Source organism: Triturus cristatus, chromosome 8 (genome assembly GCF_964204655.1).
Source record: "Triturus cristatus chromosome 8, aTriCri1.1, whole genome shotgun sequence".
Classification (NCBI taxonomy): Eukaryota; Metazoa; Chordata; class Amphibia; order Caudata; family Salamandridae; genus Triturus; species Triturus cristatus.
The window spans coordinates 998,312,005-998,334,429 of NC_140591.1; the positions used below are offsets into that span (position 1 = coordinate 998,312,005).

Below are 22,425 nucleotides of genomic sequence, written 5' to 3' on the forward strand. Positions count from 1 at the left end.
ATTCCCTCTTGCTTTGTGTAAGCATTTTCCGCTGCAAGAGTCCTACCATGGATATCCCTTAGCCACCCCAGTGAATGATTGTGTATTGCAATAGTAAACATGCACCGTCATGTAGAATATCACAGGAAGTACAAAGTGTTGTTAGAGAAAAGACCTGTCACAGATTTATTAGCACCGGTAATGGGCTAACTTATGGGTGATCCAAAAGGGGCAGCTAGCAGGGGAAGACTGGAAACCAAAACCGGCCCTGGCGAAGTGCTCGGCCAGATACCCCGGGGGTGTTGGGGGTGCGGCCGAGCTGTTTGCCAGGGCTGGTTTCGGCCGATTTTGTTACAAGGGCCGATATTGCAGCTGTAACAAAAATGGCCCCCCAGGGGTCTAAAACCAGATCCCACCCTGGCGGCCCACCTAGAAATGTCTGGTGCCCGCTACTGCCAGTCCGTCCCTGGCAGCTATTATTGCCATCCTAAACTGGCTTTCCCACTCGACTGTACAACTGTACAACAACTCATCAGATACAGCAACGTAAAACAGCTTACTAGTATTCACCCCACCACTGGAGACCAACGTCCAGAAGAAGGTAGCTCTCACTAGGGTGGAGTGATTAAAGGACAACCCCTTAAAAGTTCAAGGTGATTCAAAACTTAGTGTGGGTCTTCATCAGGACAGTGCGAAAGAGCACTTGAAAACAATTGAATGCTCCGTATTAAAAGGGTGTCATCATGACAGGGTGTCAATGCGTGTATTAAAAAATATTAATTACCCAATCTAGCAAACAGCACGTAGAATCAGGCTGTGAAGTTAGGGTGAGTGGGCTCCATAAAGCTCCTATGTCAGAGAAGACAAAAATTAGGTTGAAAACTAATTGGTCATAGTGAGACACCAAATGCCTATCCTGGAGCGAAACCTTCACTTACTAAACAACGGGAAAAAGTACGGTCATGAGTACACGTATGAACATCCGTGGTGAGACTGTGGGTCAGCAGATCCTGTGCAGTCAATTGGCAAGCCTACAAAACACAGGAGAGAACAGTGCTGTGGTATGGGCGGTTCAACAGACACAGACTGGTCTAGTATGTAATCACCCACAAAATCAATAACCGTGTTGTAGCGCATTAGCAGGAAGATAAAGCAGTGACCCTGAACAGTCGTGTTGAGCCCCTAAATGTAGCCCCACAATGTGTGACAGTAGAAATAATCTAGAGATATAAACAGACTGGTCTATTTTGTAATCATCCACAAAATAAAAACCGTGTAATAGCGCGTTAGCAGGAAGATTAATCACTGACCCTGTATGGTCGTGTTGAGTCCCTAAGTACAACCCCACAATGTGTGACAGTAGAAACGATATAGAGGTTGTGCGGGTATCAAAAATGGTGATATAACTCTCTACAGCAGTAAATCCCTGGAGGGTGTTGCTCGGGAGAGCCGTATAGGTAACCAATAATGTAAATCCAAGCGCGTTCGTAAACACTCAAGATGAGTAAACTATCTCAAAGCCGATTCGATAATTATTTAAAAAGTCCGACTTGCGTGTGGCTATAACAAATGAGAAATCCGTCTCAAATCCGATAAATACTGGAAGAACAGACATGCTTGCGGATGCAGCACATACCTAATCCTTCCATCTCCAACCCAAGCGTGTAAGAGGGACCGGGCCAGACCAAGGAGCAAGATAAAGGCGCGAGCGGTTACGTGCACGTTGGGTGCAGCCCCACATTGCCAGCACGTTCCGAGCCGTGAATTATGGACGTAGTAGGCCCATACAGGGTCAAGAATGCTGACAAAGGGGGTCATAACCATGGCTCAGGGATATCGTATACAGCCACGGGATCTCACATGCAACATAGTATGGAGGGAGAGGTTCACAAAAATCTGGTATTAATACGGAATATTCAAGAAGTTTGAGAACAACAATGGCGAAAGGAGCCACATACTGCTCACGGCCTCAGCTGCTAATGGGCCATAATGGTGGACATATTCATAATAACGAATGACTTAGATACCACAAACACACAACTGCAATAAAAAGGCAAATTGGTAAAACACAATACGTCCAGGTAACCTCATATGATTAATGTAAACAACATGGCCCCTCACAAAGGTGGGCACTTATGATGGCACAGTATGGTATGTCAGCCCCAGACTGTCTAATGAGCATTATATGCAAAACATAAATGAACATTTATGATAAAGTGGCAAAATATGTTATGTACATTGTAACATAAAACACATCCTGATATTCATGAATCATAAAGAAAGACAATTGCATTATAGTTACAAAGGAAAAAGGGCACTATTCGGTATTCAAAATGGAGAGTTGGGCATTAGTGGCAAGTTCGTTCAGGCCATTATTTACTGTGTCCATAGTGTACATCCACTTACATTCTCGTATATTCAGAATGGAGTTGATGTCACCACCCCTTACTCCCAGAGACACCTTTTCAAGAACCAACTACCTAATTGACTATGGTTTGTGTGCTTTGGCTTGGAGGTGTTCGACCAGAGGTGCTCCCACTGTGCCACATCGTATCCTGTTACAGTGCTGAAATATCCTAGTCTTAACTTCATGCCTTGTTTGACCTATATACATCTAATTACAGGGAAATAAAATGGCACAAATCACATCTGTTGAGTTGCAATTCGTATGTACCATAAGGTCTATGGTGTGTTGCATATAGCAGAACTGCTTAGTTTCGATGGTAAGTTTGCATGCTTTACAATGTGCACATTTGAAATGGCCCAGAATCCCTGAACGTTTCCACAGTGTCTGAATAATGGGCTGGAGGGGTGTGTCAAGGAAGGATCAAACCATATGGCCTCTGATGTTTCTCGCTTTTTTGAAGGAATGCATGGGTGGATCAGGAATCTCTAGGTCATCTGAAATTAGTTTCCAATGCCCATCAACAATCTTTTTGTTCTTGTTACTGCGAGTACAGAACATGGTCATGCACCCTTTTGGTGTCCGTCGGGCGTTGTTTCGTTGTGAGTAAAGCCTCTCTGTCATAGTACCAGGCCCTCTTCCTTGCTCGCTTTACCATTCATTTGGATATCTGCGCTCCACAAGGCGGTTGATAAGGTCTTCCGATTCTTTGAAGTAGTCATCCTTCAGGGAGCAGTTCCTCCGGATTTGGAGAAATTGACCGAAAGGCAAGTTGTTGCGTAGGCCCCTCGTATGGTGGCTGGAGTATCTTAGCAGTGTGTTGCGTTCTGCTGGTTTTCTATATAGGGTGGTGTACAAGTGATCATTCTTTGTTTTTATGGAGATGTCCAAAAAGTCAAAGGTGTTCCTATCCCAATGGATGGTAAACTTGATATCCAGTGATCTGGCATTCAACCATTCCGAAAAGCCTTGTAGTTCGGTCGCATCACCTGTCCGGATCAGGAGCACATCATCTATATAGCGTCACCGGTGTGTCACGTTATTCTTGTACGGGTGGCACTGGCTAAAGATGAATTGTTCCTCAAATTCATCCATGAATAGGATAGCCAGATCCGGGGCGAAGGCCGCCCCCATTGCCACTCCCTTGATCAGTAGAAAGAACTGGTTTTGAAAAAAGAAGAAATTCTTCATCATTGCTACCTCCAGTAGTTCCACTATAAATTCAGTTGGGACAGAGACTGGATGTGGTCTTTCTCCAAATGCTTTCATCATTGATTCCAGAGCTGGTCATTGTGGAATACTCGTATACAGGGATACTATATAGAGTGTTACCAGTAATTTGGTCTCAGAATCAAAAGGCATGTTGTTGATCAGATTAATGACTTGCATGGTGTCACGTAGATATGCTTTTGTTGATTCCGCTAGCGGTTTGAGAAAGAAATCAATATATTTGCATATTGGTTCAAGGAGGGAACCACACCCAGAGATGATGGGCCGGGCTGGAGGGTGCTGCAAGTTCTTATCCACCTTGGGTAGTGTGTAGATCGTCAGAAGCTGCGGTTGTTTGGTGTTAAGGTATTCAAGTTCATGGTCCGACAGAAAACCTGCTTGCTTGCCTTTTTCAGTGATATTCATGATCAATTTCCTTATCTCCTTGGTCGGATCTGCACTTAGGGTGGCATAGCTTATACCATCGTGGAGTTGTGAGTAGATCTCTGCCTTGTTGTCTGGGTATTCTGGACTATGATTGCTCCGCCCTTATCTGCCGGCTTGATCACTATCATCATGTTGTTCTTAAGAGTATCAAGGGCTATCCGTTCTCTTTTGGTAACATTGTGCTTGGTGTACTGCTTGGTAGAGCACACTTGTAGGACATCACGAAGTACCACATTCTCAAAGGCCAGGATTTTGTGTGACATCATACGCGCCGGGGGCATTAAAGTGGATGGTACTCTTAGTCCGATATGTGATGTAGAAGATATCGGTTGGGAGTGTTTGAAATATTGTCTCAACCCAACCTTACGGAAGAATCGGTGTAGTTCCATTTTCATGTTGAAACGATTGTGATTAGTAGTAGGCATGAAGGAAAGTCCTTTACTAAGAACACTGCTTTCATTTTCAGAATGCACGTATGATGACAAGTTGATAATGGGGCTTCTCACATCCCTTACCATCTGTAGGTCCGTCGACAGGTCTGGATCTCCCTGTGATTCTCCTGAGGGGAATCTCACTTGTTTCTGGTACTGTCCCTGTTGGCGCCCTGCGTCCCAGTTCAGTTGGTTCTGTCCTCGTCGTGTGGCTCTGTTCCAATTTAAGTCTCAACCTCTCGGTGGTCTCCACTGAGTAGCCTCTAAAAAAGGTGGGGGTCCCTGTGGTGGTTGATACCAGTTATCTTGGTATTGATATCTACTGCTGGTACCTGCTTGTTCTCCCTCGCTTCTGGCGCTATTGGAACCAGAGGATTCGGAGAAGGTGGTGTAGTGCCTATTGCCTCTGTATCCTCCTCTGCCCCTATTGAAGAAGCGGCCTTGGGTGTCCTGTTTAAAGTAGTCTGCCTGGAGGTAAGGGTAGGTGATCTTGTCATAAAAACGTATATCTTTGGCCAATTTTATCGCTTGGTTGTTCATGTCAAAGTCTTTCACGGTCTTTTCCAATTTCTCTAAGGCCTCCTTAGCGTTAGTTAATGCAGCGTCCCCACTGATTTCGAGCTTGAGTTCACTGATCTCCTTAAGTAGTTTTTCGACTTGGTCGATGGCTGTCTCAATGCCCAACACCATCCAATGGCGTTAGCAATAGTGGGCTATGAAACTGAAGCACTCTTTAAATTTAAGGAGATCCACAAAAATGGCTGGCTTGTTTTTAACCTGTAGGCCCAACAGGATGATATTAGCCTGAAGGTATTTGGTCAGAAGATGGCCATACAAACATGTACAAACCAATTTTTTCTCAAGGCTTTCCAATTTGTTGATCTTTTCATTCAGGGAAAAGTCTATGTTGGGGGTGTTGGATGTTAGAAAACCCGACCCAGATTGTCCTTGTATTAATCTATTTATGTATTCATCTGTGTAAAAAAGTGTTTTATTCTCTGACATGGTTGAACTATGAAGTTCCGAATGAAATTAACCCTCACAGGTATCGACCTGCACCTAGAGTGTTAAGTATCAATAGGGCTCAACACAACCATACAGGGTCAGTGCTTTATCTTCCTGCTTACGCTCTACATCACGGTTATTGATTTTGTGGATGATTACATACTAGACCAGTCTGTGTCTGTTGGACCGCTCATACCATAGCACTGTTCTCTCATTTGTTTGGTAGGCTTGCCAATTGACTGCCAGGGAACTGCTGACCCACAGTCTCACCACAGATGTTTGTACGGGTACTCATGACCATACATTTTCCCGTTGTTTAGTAAGTGAAGGTTTCGCTCCCGGATAGGCATTTGGTGTCTCACTATGACTAATTAGCTCCAACCTAATTTTCATCTTTTCTGACATAGGAGCTTTATGGAGCCCACTCACCTTGACTTCACAACCTGATTCTATGTGCCGTTTGCTAGATTGGGTAGTTAATATCTTTTAATACAAGCATTCACACCCTGTCATGACGACACCCTTTTAATACGGAGTATTCAATTGTTTTCAGGTGTTCTTTCACACTGTCCTGATGAAGACCCCACACTAAGGATTGAATAACCGTGAACTTTTAAGGGGTCGAAATGTTGACTACTAAATGCCATTATACAAGCTCTGACAACTGAAATTCATTATCAGTTTCTCTATAGTGCTATGTGTATTTACTGGAATATTTCGCCTGTTATAGGCTGGACAGGTTTCCTATGTAAATTCAATGTATATATATATGTCACATTACCTCTCCCTTATCAATTACCCTCACTTACTCACTTTGATCCAGAACACCCCTACACTATCTCCACCACACTAGAGCAAAATTGTTGCAAATATAATCATGTTCCACATGTATGAACAACTGCGTTGTCTATAAGAAGTGATAAATGCTTTGAAAATAAATCGCATTCATTGCGAAATTTGCAAATTTGATGTTGTGAATGCCACCATTTCTTTCGTATTGTTAAATTGTTGCTATTGTGACCAATTGTTTATTGTACTGTAATTTACAGGGATCAGGATTATCTTGATTCACATGTAGCCACTACTGATGTTCTGATTTATCATAAAATGCCTAGGACCCACACTACAGGCCAAAGCTGTAATTTTTCCAAAACAGGAACTGGCTTTGTGTTGTGGGCACCAGAAGGAAAGTAAATGACTTAAGGGTTCGTAAGCAGAGCCAAATTAGACCCTGTCCCGCTTTCAACTGAGAGAGGGCCCTGCTAAGGAGAGAATGAACAACTTTAATTAGGAAGCAGGAAGATTCAATTAATTTAAAGATAGCAGCTAAAATATGCTGTGCTTCACAGATCGAAAGTGTGAATCCCAGTAAAGCTGACTCACTGATAAACGAGTACCATTAAACTGGGTTTTGGTAACAACTGTTATTTTAATCACTTAGCAGTGAGAGAAGAATGGTATGAAGTGCTATGTAGTTACAGGCAAGCCAGTTCACTCTTTCCTTTTATTTGAAAGTGTTCAAAAGAGACTAAGCTGGATTCAACACAAAGTAGCAAAGAGGGCTGGAATTACAGGGGAAACAAAAATCAGTGAATGTGCTCTCCTCTTAGAAGTCGGAACATGCTTTAAATTACCTGAATTGATGGCATCTCAGTCCTATCTCATCTACATGCACATGGACCTGCATCCCCATCCAATTCACTGAGCCATGGCCGAGCTCCAAACTAAAAAGTTACTTATCTTCAATAATGCTCTTTCTGGTGGACACTCTATCTACCTGCAGATTCCTCACCAATTGAATATCCCAGGAGTCAGTCTGGATCTGGAAAATCTTTAATAGCTCTCCCATAATGGCAGGGGGCACTGGCTCCACATCAGTGCTGTATACAGCAGTACTGTGATGTCACCAAAGCTGTAATGCACCCCTTTTGGTGTGTTGACATCAGTTTAAATCCATATTTTATGCACCTTTGAGGCAGACAGATGAGACGTACATCAGGAAGACAGGTGCATTGCTTTGTAACATAGTGAGACCACATTTAGAGAAAAATATGGGATAATCAGCTACGCAAAGGGCAGGAATCTGCAGGTAGAGAGAGTATCCACCCTAAACAGCACTACCGAAAGTAAGTACATTTTTCTTCTGATGGATACTTCAACCTGCAGATTCCTTAACTTTTGATTAGATTCCCTAAGCTGTCCCCAATTTGGGGGTGGGTGCATGGCTAGTTATACCAACAAATCTTGAGGGACTGAGCATTTGAAGAGACCTTCTCTTCTCATTTCTGAGTCCAAACACTAATGCTTCGCAAAAGTATAGAGGGAGGCCAAGGTCGCCGCTTTACAGATGTTGATACCTGCACTTCTTTTGCACGCAGAGAAGTAGAAGACTTGGCTCTGGTGGAATGAACTCCAACACCTTCTGGGGGTTCTCTAAGTGCCCGAGAATAGCACATTTTGATGCACATGATTATTCATTTTGATAAAGCCCTCCTATGCACTGCCTTGCCTTTCATATTTCCATGTAGCCCATGAAGAACTGCACATCCAGTTTGTACTCAAATGTTCTGTCCATGTCAAAGATGACCGCTCTCGTAGGGTCAAGCCTATGAAGTCTCTCTTCTTCCTTCATTGGGTGATTTGGAGTAAAGAAGGACTAAGGGTTGATGGTTTAGGACTAGGTGAAAGGGAGTAACCACCTTTGACAGGGAGGCAGCCCTGGCTCTTAACACCAACTTGTCAGGAAATAAGAAAGTGAAAGAAGGCTTGATACCCAAAGCTTGCAATAGGCTACCAAGTCTAGCTTGCCTTATAGCGATCAGAAAACGTAAAGCAAACGTTAGCAAATATAAAGGGTAATTGTTTAACGTTTCAAATGGTGAACACATAAGGAACAAACGTCCCATTCAGGCATTATAAAGGGAGAGGGGGAAACCTTCTTGTAAGACCCTTTAAGAACCTCATAACAATCAGTAACTTCAACAGGAATGAATGATCAGGCAAGCAGAGGAAAGCCAACATGGCAGATATGTAGACCTTTACACTGCCCAATGCACACCCTTACTGCGCTAGCAAAAGATTGAAGTGTATATTGTCCGAAGATCTATCTAGATGTCCGCCCTCCATTTAACAAAGTTTTCCTATCTGCTTGAGCACACTGTCTTCGTGGAGTGTCTACAGGCACATGAATAGGTGATGTTACAACGCATGCCATTACATTGCATGCCGTAGCAACGCTAACTTTTACTCCCACTTTCTTTCGGAGGGGGGGGGGGCTGGAAATAATTTTCTATTCCAACTCCAGTGTGTGCAACAGTAGGGAAGGTGTTGGAGTTAAATCCAACACCTTCTACCCACTGCTGCACACCTTTTGCGTTGCAACAACATGCAATGTAATGTCATGCGTTGTAATAGTTTCGTTGTAAAGGCTGTCTCCCCAGGCACATACTATGACAGCTACCACTTCAGGGGGCAAGGAAAAAGAATTCAGGTTGTTTTGTCCAATCTTCAGGCACGTAGTTTGTAGCTATGGGGTCTGGTTGTAGACACTGCACCTGCAAATGAGATCTAACCTGTGAAGGAGACTGAGTGAGGGCACTGGGAGAGATGAATGAGGTCTGTATACCACACCCTTCATGGCAAATCCGGGACAATCACAATTTATTTGGGCCCTGTCAATGTGAATCTTCCTCAGACCACGAGGATTCAAGGGTATGGGAGAAAACAGGTAATGAATCAGAAAGTTCCACCTCAGTTGAAATGCCTCCCCAATGCTCCCTGCATTGGAAACTGAAGCGCATAGAATATTGGGCAGTGAGCATTCTAATGAGTGGCAAAGAGGTTGATTTGAGGTGAACCCCAGAGCTGAAATATGTATTGGACTACCTCTGGATGAAGATGCTACTTGTGGTCAGCAAGAGGACGCCAACTGAGACTGTCCGCTTGCACATTGACCACTGCGGCCATACGATTTCCACCAGACAGATTTCATAGTCCTGATACCAGGACCAGGCTTCTCCACAGAGGAGGTGCAACCCTGCTACCTCATGGTTGTTGAGGTACCACATTATGGTTGTATTGTCCGCCCAGATTTAGACAGACTGGACATGAAGGCCAGGGAGAAAGGCCTTGAGTGCAAGATGTATCACCAGTAATTCCAACACACTGATGTGAAATACATGTTTTTTCTGGGGACCTCTGATCTTCAACTCCTCCAGATTGCCTCTCCACCATAGTGTGGAGGCATCTGCAATAACTATTTTCACAGAAGGGGGAGTGTGGAACAGCTTTCCTTAGAAGAGACTGCTGTCCACACCCTACCACTGTAGGTCCGTTGCAGAGTTCATAGAGATTTTAATACAAATTTGAAGATCTACAGTGTGCTGGAGTAACTACCTGCAGAGGTCCCACTGGAAGGCCCTACTGTGCCAGCATGCATGGGTGACCAAAAGAAAGCAGGTGGCTAGCAGATTAAGCAGGCATAAGACCATCAGGAATGGAGAGATTGCTTCCTTCTGAAACACCAGCATCGTATCCTGAATGTTGTGAACCCTCTGAGGAGAAGGGAAGGCTTGATTCACTATGGTGTCCAGCACTACCCCTATGAACAGTATCTGCTGAGAATGCACAAGGAGACACTATAGCTTGTTGATGGAAAAGTCCAGATCGAACAGCAATTTGGCTGTCATGTGTAAAGGGCGAGACACCATCTTTGGCTTTTAGGAGCCAGTTGTCCAGGTAGTGATATACCGGGGTTTCCTGACATCTGAGATGGGCCACAACCACTGCCATCACCTTTGTGAAAACTTGAGGAGACAAAGTGAGGTCAAATGGAAGAACCGCAAACTGGTTGTGTTCAGATCCTACTGTGAAGTGTAGATACTTCCACTATGAACAGAGGCCAGAGATATGGAAGAAGGCATCCTACAGGTTATTAGACACCATGCAGTCTTCTACTTCCAGCGCTAGCAGGATTTGAGCTAGGGCTAGCATTTTGAACTTTTCCTTTTTGAGAAACCAATTCGGATGACACCATTGTCCTTTTTGGGAACCAGGAAGCACTTGGAGTATCATCCCTGGTCCCATTCATGCTTTGGAATCAAGTACACTGCACCTTTGATGAGTAAGATTTAAAGTTTCTGCTGTAACAGTCATAGATGATTTGGTGAAAGCGGCTGCAACTGAAGAGGACTGGAAGGGGTTTTGTGATGGAAAGTTAGGGCATAGCCCTATTCCACAATCTGCAAGACCCAGAGGTCTGAAGTGATGGACCTCCAGACCTGTGGAAAGAAGAAAAATCCTTTGGAAAAGCCTCGCAATTTTCAAAACTGTTGGTAATCCCTCATTTGGGTCTGGAGGGCAAGTAATCTTGCAGTGGGTTTACTGTTTTTAAGCCTCTCTTATGCCGAATCGGCTTTTACTGAGAAAAGGCGGGGCCATCAAAGGTAAGGTCCTCCAACATTGCTTGTGCATCCTGGGAAAAACTATAACTATGCAAGAATGCATGGTGTTATAAAGAAACAGATGTTCCTATGGCTCTTGCCACTGTGTCTCTGCTAGATTGTATAACCTCCTTGGCCACAGCTAGACTGTCTACCACTACCTCTGTAAAGTGACCTCAAGACCGCAGAACAGACGCCTATGTCCACGGACTTATTGCCTGAACTCTGGTCGATTGTTTAGAACAAGGAATTGAGACTTTTACTGCAAACCACAGGAAATGGTCCTGCAGTCCTGAATTATCAAGGATATACCATTCATTAAATTTTTTCAGCCACAGTGTAATGCTCCTGAATTATCTCACATTGTAATTAACAGGCCTTAAAGCAAGCCACAGGGTACTGGCTCCCCTTTTGGAAGGGAGGTTTCCCTCCTTTCGTAATTGTGCTCCACTACGTCTTTCCTGACATCAGCAGATCACTCTGGCAGTCCACACTACGCGGGACGCCATCCTTGTGTGTTTTGGGGCTGTCCTCCTGTCCTGAAGAAGATCCGCCGCGACACATCAGTTATGCGTTGCTAGGGTCGAAACGTCAACATTTACACTTGGTCCAGGCTTAGACATCTCTGGGTCCTATTTTTGAGCAATTTGGCCCTGTACCAGAGTGATCTCTATAATCATTGTTCAAACCATTTTCAAAATTGTATATATTTGTACATACGTTTCACAATTGTACATACGCACCACATCACTTGTACTGAGCACTTTTGTCACTTTGAAACACTTGTCACTATTGTATTTTGTTTTATTCGGACAGCCTGAACATATGTATATTCATGTCAATTCAGTAACAATAATAACAACTCATTTGCAAGCATTTTTTAATCTCTGGCTCTCCTTGTGGTTCTGATACTTGTCTTTACTCGCACGCATTGATTTTGTTGTACTTACATTGTTATTGGACTCGTTAAGTAAAAGTAAGTTTCCATAATTTTATTTTGATTTGTTCCTTCCAACGAAGTAATTGTTGCTCCCCGACAGAGCCACTGTAGTGTATTATATACTCAAAGGTCCTTCAGCAGATTAGAGACTACTGCTTGTGCCTTGTCCCAGAGTGCATGCATATATCGGCCAAGGAGGCAAGGGGCGTTGAGCAATTTTAGAGCCATACTCCCAGCAGAAAACACCCTTTTTGCTAACTGCTCCATCTGTTTTTGAGTCTCTTTCGGTTGGCATTGTGGGAAATGCACTAGGCACTATTTCTGAGTAGCAATAAGCTTGCCCTACACCAGGCTTTCAGGTGATAGGTGCGAAGACATGAACGCCGGGTCCTCCGTTGCAGTTTCATAGAACCTCGCTATGGATATGGAGACAGCAGTATAAGCTGACAGCTTTTAACAAACCTCTAGTAGAGGTTCTATTAGTGCCTCATTGAATAATAGCAAGGGTTAACAAGCATTTGCAATGCAATAGGTCTCGCATTTACTAGAGTTTGAGCTATTGGCATTCTAAATCACAAAGCCTTTTATTTATGTGTTTTGACAACGTACAAGCAGTGCGTAAACACCCACTTTGTACTCCTAGGGGTTCATTTATGAGCCCCTGCGTCACTTTTGCGCCGCCGGTGCGTCACTTTTTGTGACGCATCAGCGGCGTAAAAACTGGACCTTGTTGCGCCATATTTACAAAGTGACGCATGTAAACCCCTGCGCTACATTATACCTGCGTCAGGTATAATGTATGCAGGGTGGGCGTTCCCACGTAAATAAGCATCGTAGAAGTGACGCAGTGAAATCTACGAGATTTCACTGCGCCACTTCTAGGGTGCAAATGCGTCAATATCTTGCGCCTGCCTCACAGCAGGCGTAAGACTGACGCAGGCCCTTTCACATGGGGCTTGCCCCATGTGAAAGGACACATTGCTGGAGTTGCGTCACTTTTGTGACACACTCTAGCAATGCGTCACTTTTGCGCCTACAGATACGTCAGAAATACTGACATATCTGTGACTCCTTGCGACATGATGCGTCATACTGTAAATATGACGCATCATTGGAGTCGCAGGGAGGGCGCAGTGAAAAGTGACGCATCACTGTTTTCACGCAGTGATGCGTCACTTTTCATAAATGAGGCCCCTAATACTTGCTTACGAAAAGCAAGGCTGGCAGCAACTATGCCTCTTTTGCTGCCAGCATTGCTTCTCGTAAGCAAGGACTAGAAGTACAAAGTGGGTGTTTACACACCGCTTGAAGGTTTTTTTAACACAAATAAAAGGCATTGTCATTTAGAATACCAATAGCTCAAACTCTCGCAAATGCGAGAATCTGGGAGCAAGAGGCTATACTTCACCAAGGAAGAGGTGAGAGAAAGATGGATGAATTGAGAAAGCACTAGATGGCCTTTCAGCGCTAGAGGAAGCTAGATGGTTGGAATGGTGTTGGTGATTTGAGCTACAAGGCTGAACCGTCAGGTTAAACAATAATCCGAAAGTGTGAGAGACAGAGGCAGGGAGGCGTGAATTATTGGGCCCCTGAGCAGTGACTGGTCCCCGTTCCTCCACTTCAAGGCTTGCAGTGAGAGGAGAAGTGTCATTCTACTGCTTTATCAAGAGACATGAAGTAGATTATAGAAGATTAGAGGGTGTTGGAAAGCTTTTGAGGGCGGTGGAGAGAGCAAAACTCCAGCCGGGAAGACAGTGCGAAGGAAGAGAAGAAACGCAAGGACCTGGAATCTGGGAAAGAGAACCAAAGGGAAGAGAAAATGAACAAGGTAAAACCTATTGGCTACGCCAATGCTTGTTTATTTTATACAGAGTTTTTATAGCACAAACTTGGCCAGAATCGGGTATCAGAGCGCTTTACATAGCACCAGTTGCATTACATGAGGACACATTCATATATGTTAGGTCCTGGGAGATTAAGTGATTTGCCCAGAATCACAGGATGTTCAGCGTCATTGCCGAGTCTCGAACCCAGTTCCCCAGATTCTTGGTGGACCGCCCTAGCCGTTAGGCCAACTCCGCTGCCCGCTAGCAATGTATCTTGCAGTGTGTGCCTTTACATGTAAATATACCAGCAGATTCCCAGCACACCGGGCCTCTTGTATGTCTGTTAAAAAAAAAATGTTGATGAACGAAATAAGCTTTGGCGAATGGTTGACAGCCTGTTGGCTTTGCCAATGCTGGTTTTCAGAAGCCTCTTAAAAAAATGAAAAACATAAAGCACTCTTGTTTTGATGTTGCTAATGCGATGAATTCCTTCCTCCTGAAGAACATCCAGAAACGCTGGGTACTTCTACCAAGTGACACTTTCTTTAAAAGAGATAACATATTTTCTGGATAAAAAAGTTAGACCCTGAGTTAGAATGTTTTCTTTTAATAAAAAAAAAAGTGGCCCTGTATTTCACAAGCTGCAACCAACCACACACTGTGTATTCTCCGCAGACATGATTGCGAACTGCCTTGCACACTGACTGAGTTTAAATGACGTGCATTGTTTGGATGAATCTGCGGGCTTGGTCCATCTCTCACAACAAAACCGCTTTATCTGTAGTTCTTGGAAAATCCAGCCTTTGCTTGGCTTTCTAAATGTGGTACTCCACTGCCTGATACTGCCCGCTCTACATATTGTGCATTATGCCGGGCTGTCTGAGAAGGGTTCTGTGTCAGCTATCCTTGGAGCCTACCCCTGCGAGTGATATATCTGCCTGCTGCTATTTGTGAATTTCCCACACGTATCCTTTGGGGGAGGGTTAGTACTGCAGCTGGAAGTCCTGAAAGTGGAAAGGAACTGTGGGGCAGCCTGGGCTGTTATGTGGAGAGAGTTCCTGAATATCACCTATATGCCAGACCCCTGGAATTATGTGACAGGGGAGGACCCAGTTGCGTGACAGTGTTGACTAAATTATGCCTCAAGAAAAGACAGAGTAGTACAGCATTTTTTGTGATAGTATTACTTCGTTATTTTTTCATATTTACATATGTTAACACTGACTGGGCAAACGTTTCGCCTCATTATTACCAGCTCAGCAAGCAAAATACACTAATTAGCAACAGAAAGTTGACCAGTCAATCTATGCTAAGGGCCTTCCCCTTTCCTGCAACACGTGCAACCACTTCTTTCGAAACACTTGATCTGTGAGTTTTTTTTAAAAGTCTCCAAATAATGCAACAGCTTATGCGGCAAATGTGGCAAATCCATAATTGTGCGTGAAATGCACGGCCGCAGAATTTCGTAATTGGAGTCGCTCTGCCTACACGTTATTTATTAAGCACTAGTCGTGAACTGTATATCTGGCTCTCTGCAAGGTGGAACGTTGTGCACATATGTTAGTATCTGTATAGGTATAGGAACAGCTCCAGAATCTGCCATGGAATACAGATAGACTCGCGTGGAAGATGTACAGATACAATAAGTAGGACCGACTTTTTGCAGGCTTTACTGTATTGCTGAATTTTGTAGAGCTAGATATTCAGAAGTACAACCCTAGACGGACGGATTCCCCTAATTCAAACATATTACAGGAGAATAAAAATCGAAAAACTTGTGTGAATGATCTCTTCTGCCCCACAGCCTGCAACAATACGACGTGAATTTCATGTCCGCAGGAAATAGGGGTATATGTTATGTGCATGTGCACACGTTAACATATCACGTTAGCCTTCGTCCTTCACGAACATGGCCTGAAACGACTATCGCTAAACCCATTAGTGCGTCGTCATAGTTTACTGTTTTAAAGGAAAGCTGGCTGATATTAAAGTTATAACAAGCGCGCACTGAAGTTGACGAGGAGGGAGTGGGAGGGGGGAGTGGGGGCGGGCACAGTGGTGCGGCCGCAGTTGTAAAAGGCAGGGAGAGGGTGAGATTGAGAAAGGGAAAGATAGGGATCAAAGGAAACAATAACAAGCAGGAAGGGGGTGGCAAATGGTGTGCACTTTGATGTCCTCAGTGGCCGCACGGCTCACTGAGGACATCAAAGGGTCCGCGAAAGTGAAAGCAAACAAGTGCTTTCAGGCCTCCAAATGGTGCGCGCGCCCGGAGGGCACACATGCACTGTATTTGGAGGCCTGAAAAGCCACTGTTTGCACTTCCAAAACTCGCTTACTATAAGTCTCGCCAGAGCAGCGCTAAAGCGCTGTCTCAGACGAGACCTAAAAAGCATGGGTTGGGCATGGATGTGACAAGTTTTATTTCTTTGAAGAAGAGGCTTATGATTCCAAGTGACCTGTGACAGCTCCACCCGCAATGAACCAACACATAGGCTCCACCTTAGATTATGTTTTTCCCTGTGTGTAAGTGTAAGTAGGTATAGAGGTGCAAAGCACAAGAGTCTGTGTGTACTAGAAGATGAGTATAGATTTAAACATTATAAAGTGAACTTTTTTTTTAAACAAAATTCTACATTCTTAGTTGAATAATAGTTCTCTTCCTTTTAATCCAGATGACCAAACAATGCAGCCAATGGTAAATTCACTATTTTTAATTAACATTTCTCGATTTGAGAAAACATACTCTTCAAGCTAGCTATCCCAAACGAAACATTCGATAAAAATAGAGCATGGGTAACCTATGTAATATGTTTCTATAGTCCCCATCTTGAGGTTCTGACGACAGCCAGATATTCCTGTATTACCCACGAGGGCCTCTGATGACATTATAAAACATGGAGCCAAAGGCCAGTTGGTTTGCAAGTGTTAGCAGAACCCCAGGACAGTAATGTAGAAATATACTCCACAAGGTACGTGTTAAGTATTTTTTGTTTTATATGTTCTTTTACATGTGATTAGCATGAAAACCACGGTGTTTTCAAACAGGGAAAGGTTTACCGAAGACAGTAATTTAAGTACTGAACTGTCTTGTTTAATTGCAGTACAAAAGGAGAAAAGCATCTCATATTGAAGTTTAAGAATCAAGAGTTTCAGATTTAGCAAGCTTTGCCTTCTTAAAAAGCACATTCTGGCTATGCCAATCACAGCTTTGCTCTCACGACCAAGCTAACAGTGGGCCGTGATTGCAATTAGAATGTCCAGCCTTCATCAATAGATTTGAATTAAAAATAGGCAGAGATTATGATCGGAGATTGTTGAAGCTACTGCCAGCACTACAGCGATAACAGTACATCTGATGCTATGTAGAATGTTATGTTTTTTTTAATTTTTTTATTATTCGTTATTAACCATTAATCAGTGATGATACTTATAATATATAGGCAGACATATAGATGTACATTACTCACATGCACTCAATATATACAATAGTATCTACAACATCTAAAACTACGTAGGTCTTCTTCGGTCTGTACATAGTTGATAACATTATACCATAAATCATACACACTTTCTAGCATAAGCTTTCACTGGCATTAATAGAATGATGGTCATTATTGCTGAACTGTAAGGGGAATCTATCAGTACAATTTCACATATAGCCCAGAGAGGATCTCAGCGCCATCCCCCATCATCAACCATAAATGGATCTTTAGATCATTAAGCAGCTATTAACTTCCCCCTTGAAAACACCCAAGGTCTCTCTATACATATTGTGTATTATCTTGACATAATATCAGTAGTAATATCCACTGGATGCGACATTAGGTATGTTTTAAGGGGTTCCCATATGTCTCTTGGGCGTGAAGTTGGTGGGAGCAACTCAGCATAAGCAAGCATCTGTTCCTGCCAGAATAGCAGGTCCCTGATCCATTCCTTAAACTTAGAGGCTCGCCCCCATCTACATGCGATTCAGCGTTTGGCTAATAGGAGCCCAAGTGACAAAAATCTTCGAATATTATACAGTGAACTTGCATGGGGGAAGTGAAAGGGCACATGTGAATCTACAGTACTACAAGCTGCAAACCCATTGTTTACAATTAAGTACTGTTTTCTGTTTGAAGCATGAGCATGCAGATTGAATGTGTGCTAGTTAAAAAGTGAAGGTGGGCACTTGGCTTTGGCACAGTAGACTAGTATACGTTTGAAAACCCATGTAGCAAGACCCACCTTTTACATTGTTTATTCCATTTGAGATTACCCAAAAGCTGTTTGGTTTTCCTAAGTGCTTTTGTACAATCAATGCAGTACCTAAGAGCTGCGCTGAAGCTCAATCAAAATTTTTATCTGTGTCTCGGTGCTGCTCTGGAAGGCACCTACACACATGCACACAGGGATGTGTGCGTTTGCGATTCTCAGATCTTTTGGGACTAGTTTCACCATGTAAAAAGCTGTGATTGAAATCAGGAAAGCCAACCCATCAAGCCATTACATAAAGAAAGCTCACCCAAAGATGCAAATGATTATAGTGAGATGAACCATGACACTTTCTGAATAGTGTGTGTTGTTGCATGGTGTTGTGAGTGCGTAGTAGCGATATGAGGTTTTGCCAGACAGCTAAATCAATTTTGTAAAGGAACCTAAAAATGCACTACCCTATATCTCACCTATACCTCTCTCAATATATCCTCTACATATATGTTCCATATCCTTATGTATCTTTATATGTATTACTTTACTCCAAATTTAGCATCTCCAATGCACAACTTTATATCTCACCCATGAACACTCTCAATATATCCTCTACCTCATCCTTTGTCTCATCTCAAACCTCATTCAACTATTCTCTCCAATACACTACCCCATTTGTCTCACTCCATCCCTCTCTCAGTATTTCCTCTACCTCCACTCTGACTCATCCCAAACCCCATCCTACTACTACGATCACCAAAATAACCCTTTCTAGACTCTTTTTCTTTTTTCAGAGTTTTATATAGCTCAAACTTTGACACAAAGGTATCAGAGCACTTTACATGAGCACCAGTTGCATTAAATAAGGACACCTTGATATTTTTTTGTTGCTGTTAGGTTAAGTGATTTGCCCAGGATCAGAAGATGTGGAGCGTCGAAGCCGAGACTCAAACCAGTTTCCCCTATTTGAGGTTGACTGCCCTAGCTGTTAGGCCACATCCTCTCCACTCTACCCTCCCCTACTGCTCCTTGTATCATCGCAAGCGTCTTTTACTATTCAAATCTCCCAAACATGCCTCTCTAAACCCCTCCCTCATGTACTCATCCTAGACTCATCCGATACCTCATTTTTGTCCCTAACCCACTTCTAGAGACTCTTCGTCCCTCCATCTCTCCTTTGCTCATCCCAAACCTCCTCCAACTACTATGATCTCCAAATAAACACTTTCTAGACCATTCCCTCTTCTATTAATTTCAATCTAACTAACAGACTCACATGTCCACCGCTCAAATTAATTTCCTATTTCCCTATACTAATTCACTAGTAATCCTTTTTTGGGTTCCGGAGTAGCGTGCTACTTGCCAAAAAGTGCTTCAACGTCTCGTCAGGGGTAGTAAGAGCTATATAAAATCAATTACAATACAAAAGCAATACCTCAAATTAATGCAGGCCTAAATCACAATGAGTCATGTGCAGGAATCCCATTATGAGTCTTGAAAAAAGAACTGAACAAAAGGTGCCAACAATTGCAGTTCTTCTAAGACTGTGTAAGTGCTAAAGAATAGTGCTTGCCTAATGTTATCCCCACTTTGAAGCTGTAAAGTATTTTGAAAGAGGACAGCAGCATTTTCTCAAATTGCTTTTCCAACCTGCAGAAACAAATTTACGTTCTGACAAGGATATAACGAGAATATTTTACTAGTTTTGAACCAAGGTCACGGTGAACATCCATCTGTCCCCTAGAGTCATATTATGGATGCAGCAACATTTCTAACAGTTTTCTGTTATGTTAAAGGGATTTCTAAAGCACAACAAATGCCAAGAGCGTATCCTGGCACTAGGGGAGGGGGATGTGAGCTCAGGCAGATAGGAGAAGGAGAAGACTTTTTAGTTATTTTTCGGAATGCAAGGTGAGCGGACAGGATTTAAGAGGAAGATAATTACAGCGATGGGCAGCAGAGTAACCATTCCCTGGCGAGATTCATTTTTGGGGGGTTGGGGACCCCTATGTGCTCAGCAGAGAAAGATGGAATACAGAAAGCAGCAAGATACAGCAGGAATTTTTTCCTGATATACAGAGGACCTAGGCTGTAAATGGCTCTATGAACCAGGCATTGGGCTTTTTTTTTTAATTTGGTGCAATATTTGATATGTGAACAAGGAATACCATAATGTGTACGGAGATTGATGGGATGTACTGCAGCATTTTGATTCATTTATGGACTAGATGTTATTTGAGATTGGATGGCGGTTTTGCAGGCTGAGAATGGGAGAGGAAGGACAATCTTCCCTTGCATCCTGAGGAAAATGAAACCATGCCTAGCAACTTGATCGATGTGCAGGTGGAAAGAAAGATGTTGAACAAAAGGGAACCTGAGGTTCTTGCATGAGGAAGCCGGTACAGGGGTATCCCCATGCTCAGCGAGCCACCAAGAGGGGAGGCATTTGATAAAAGATCTGTCCAGCCATAAGACCTCCATTCTGTCACCATTTAGTTTGCGGCAGTTGTTCTGTATCCATCTGGAAACAGAGCTCATGCAGTAACAGAAGCTCGCTGCTGCTAGGTCTGACTGCTTGGCAATCAAGACAAACAACGGTCTGTGTGTCCTCCACATGGGACCAGACCTCCAGGCTAAATTATCTGATGACAAGGGGAATATATAGGCAAAAAAGAGAGCAACGCAAGGAGCCTACAGGGACTTGGCAGATGAGACTGGATATAGAAGACTTAAAAACAGGTAATAATACAGACTGGGTTCTAAAGGAGAGGACTAAGGATAGCCGCTTGAGGGTTTGGCTCCTGATGCACAGATTAAAGAGAGTGTTAATCGAAATTGGATGGGAGTGTGGAAAGCTGACGAAGTGTAACAAGATGAGGGTGACATAGTGTCCTTGGTCTAATAGTAATCTGAGGTCATCAGTTACTTAGACTACGGCAATTATCATATTTCCATACTATGATGTGCAAGGAAGACAGTGTAAATAGTCCAGGAGATGATCACTTTACAGAAAGGAGAGTTGCTTACGTACTAACTCTGCAAAATGTTAGAGGGAAAAGGGACAGTAGTTTTGGAAAAGTTTGGGATCAGCTAAGAATGTTTGGGAAGGGGAGCAAAATGGGCATGTGTCAAGTTGTCAGGGATCATGGCAGTGATAATGGACAGACTGCAGATGTCGGTGAGTGCAGGACCAATGACTTCAAGTCCAATGCGCCAATACAGGGAGGGCTTGGTAGATAGGAGAGCCAGATTTGGTTCAATGCAGAGAGGAGATGGGTTGAAAGAGTCCCAGATAGATATTGCTGAATCCATGGTGGTCTGGGGTGTAAAGCTGAATTGAATATCAGATATGCTGCTAAAAATAAAAATAAAAAAGATAAAGGATCTTTGCATAATTATTGAAAAAGGTGGAAATGTGTAAGACCTTTAACCATAAGAAACATTTAGTGGAAAAAAGTGCTGGAACATTGATTTTGTTGGCACAATAGACAAGCATTGGCATAGCCAATAGGTCCCGCCTTTGGGGCCTTATAAGTGTTTAGCCAGAGCTATTGACTTTGCCAATGTCTTCAAGCTGTGCTGTAGAGAAGTGTGGCTGCTGTGCAGCATGCTGAAAAGTTCTAATAAAAAAGTGTCAGAAGCATTTTTGTTACCTTAGATATGACCAAGAAGGCATTATGTACAACTGAACGACCATATTAAAAAAAATATTTACAATAAAACATTTCCTCAGTTTTCTTTTGTTCTTGCAATGCTGGCAACTTGTTTCTGCCTTTTCCAATGGTTGTTTGTTAAAGTTTTGTTTTTGAGGGGGCATAAACAATCGGAGGGTGAAGGTTGGGAACTAGTACCTGTATTATAACACTATCAGCGGCCAGAAGCTAGGGGAGAATCAACAGATGCCAGATTCCGAGAGCAGGCTGAGGTGGTAGTGGTGGTGGTGGTGACTGGGGCGGAGACGATGCTGAGGTGATGCTGAATGATACTCAGGTCTTGCAGAGTGATGATGATGTGGTGGTGTACTAGTGCAAAGGCAATGCTGAGTGATACTGATGTGGTGCTGAGTGATATTTTTGTGGCACTGAGTGATGGTGTGATGGTGCTGAGTGATGCTGTGGTGGCGCTGAGTGATGCTGTGGTGGCGTTGAGTGATGCTGTGGTGGCGCTGAGTGATGCTGTGGTGGCGCTGAGTGATGCTGAGGTGGCGCTGAGTGATGCTGTTGTGGCGTTGAGTGATGCTGTGGTGGCGCAGAGTGATGCTGTGGTGGCGCAGAGTGATGCTGTGATGGTGCTGAGTGATGCTGTGGTGGTGCTGAGTGATGCTGTGGTGGCGCTGAGTGATGCTGTGGTGGCGCTGAGCGATGCTGTGGTGGCGCCGAGTGATGCTGTGGTGGCGCTGAGTGATGCTGTGGTGGCGCTGAGTGATGCTGTGGTGGCGCTGAGTGATGCTGTGGTGGCGCCGAGTGATGCTGTGGTAGCGCCGAGTGATGCTGTGGTGACGCCGAGTGATGCTGTGGTAGCCCCGAGTGATGCTGTGGTGGTGCTGAGTGATGCT

At 43.6% G+C, this 22,425-nt stretch overlaps 1 protein-coding gene across 2 annotated transcripts in view; it reads right to left on the reverse strand.

The window, feature by feature from the left end:
• UGGT2 (UDP-glucose glycoprotein glucosyltransferase 2) overlaps positions 1–22,425 on the reverse strand; it is a 1,472,699-nt gene that overhangs the window by 441,142 nt on the left and 1,009,132 nt on the right. The gene's annotated exons all lie outside the window — the stretch shown is intronic.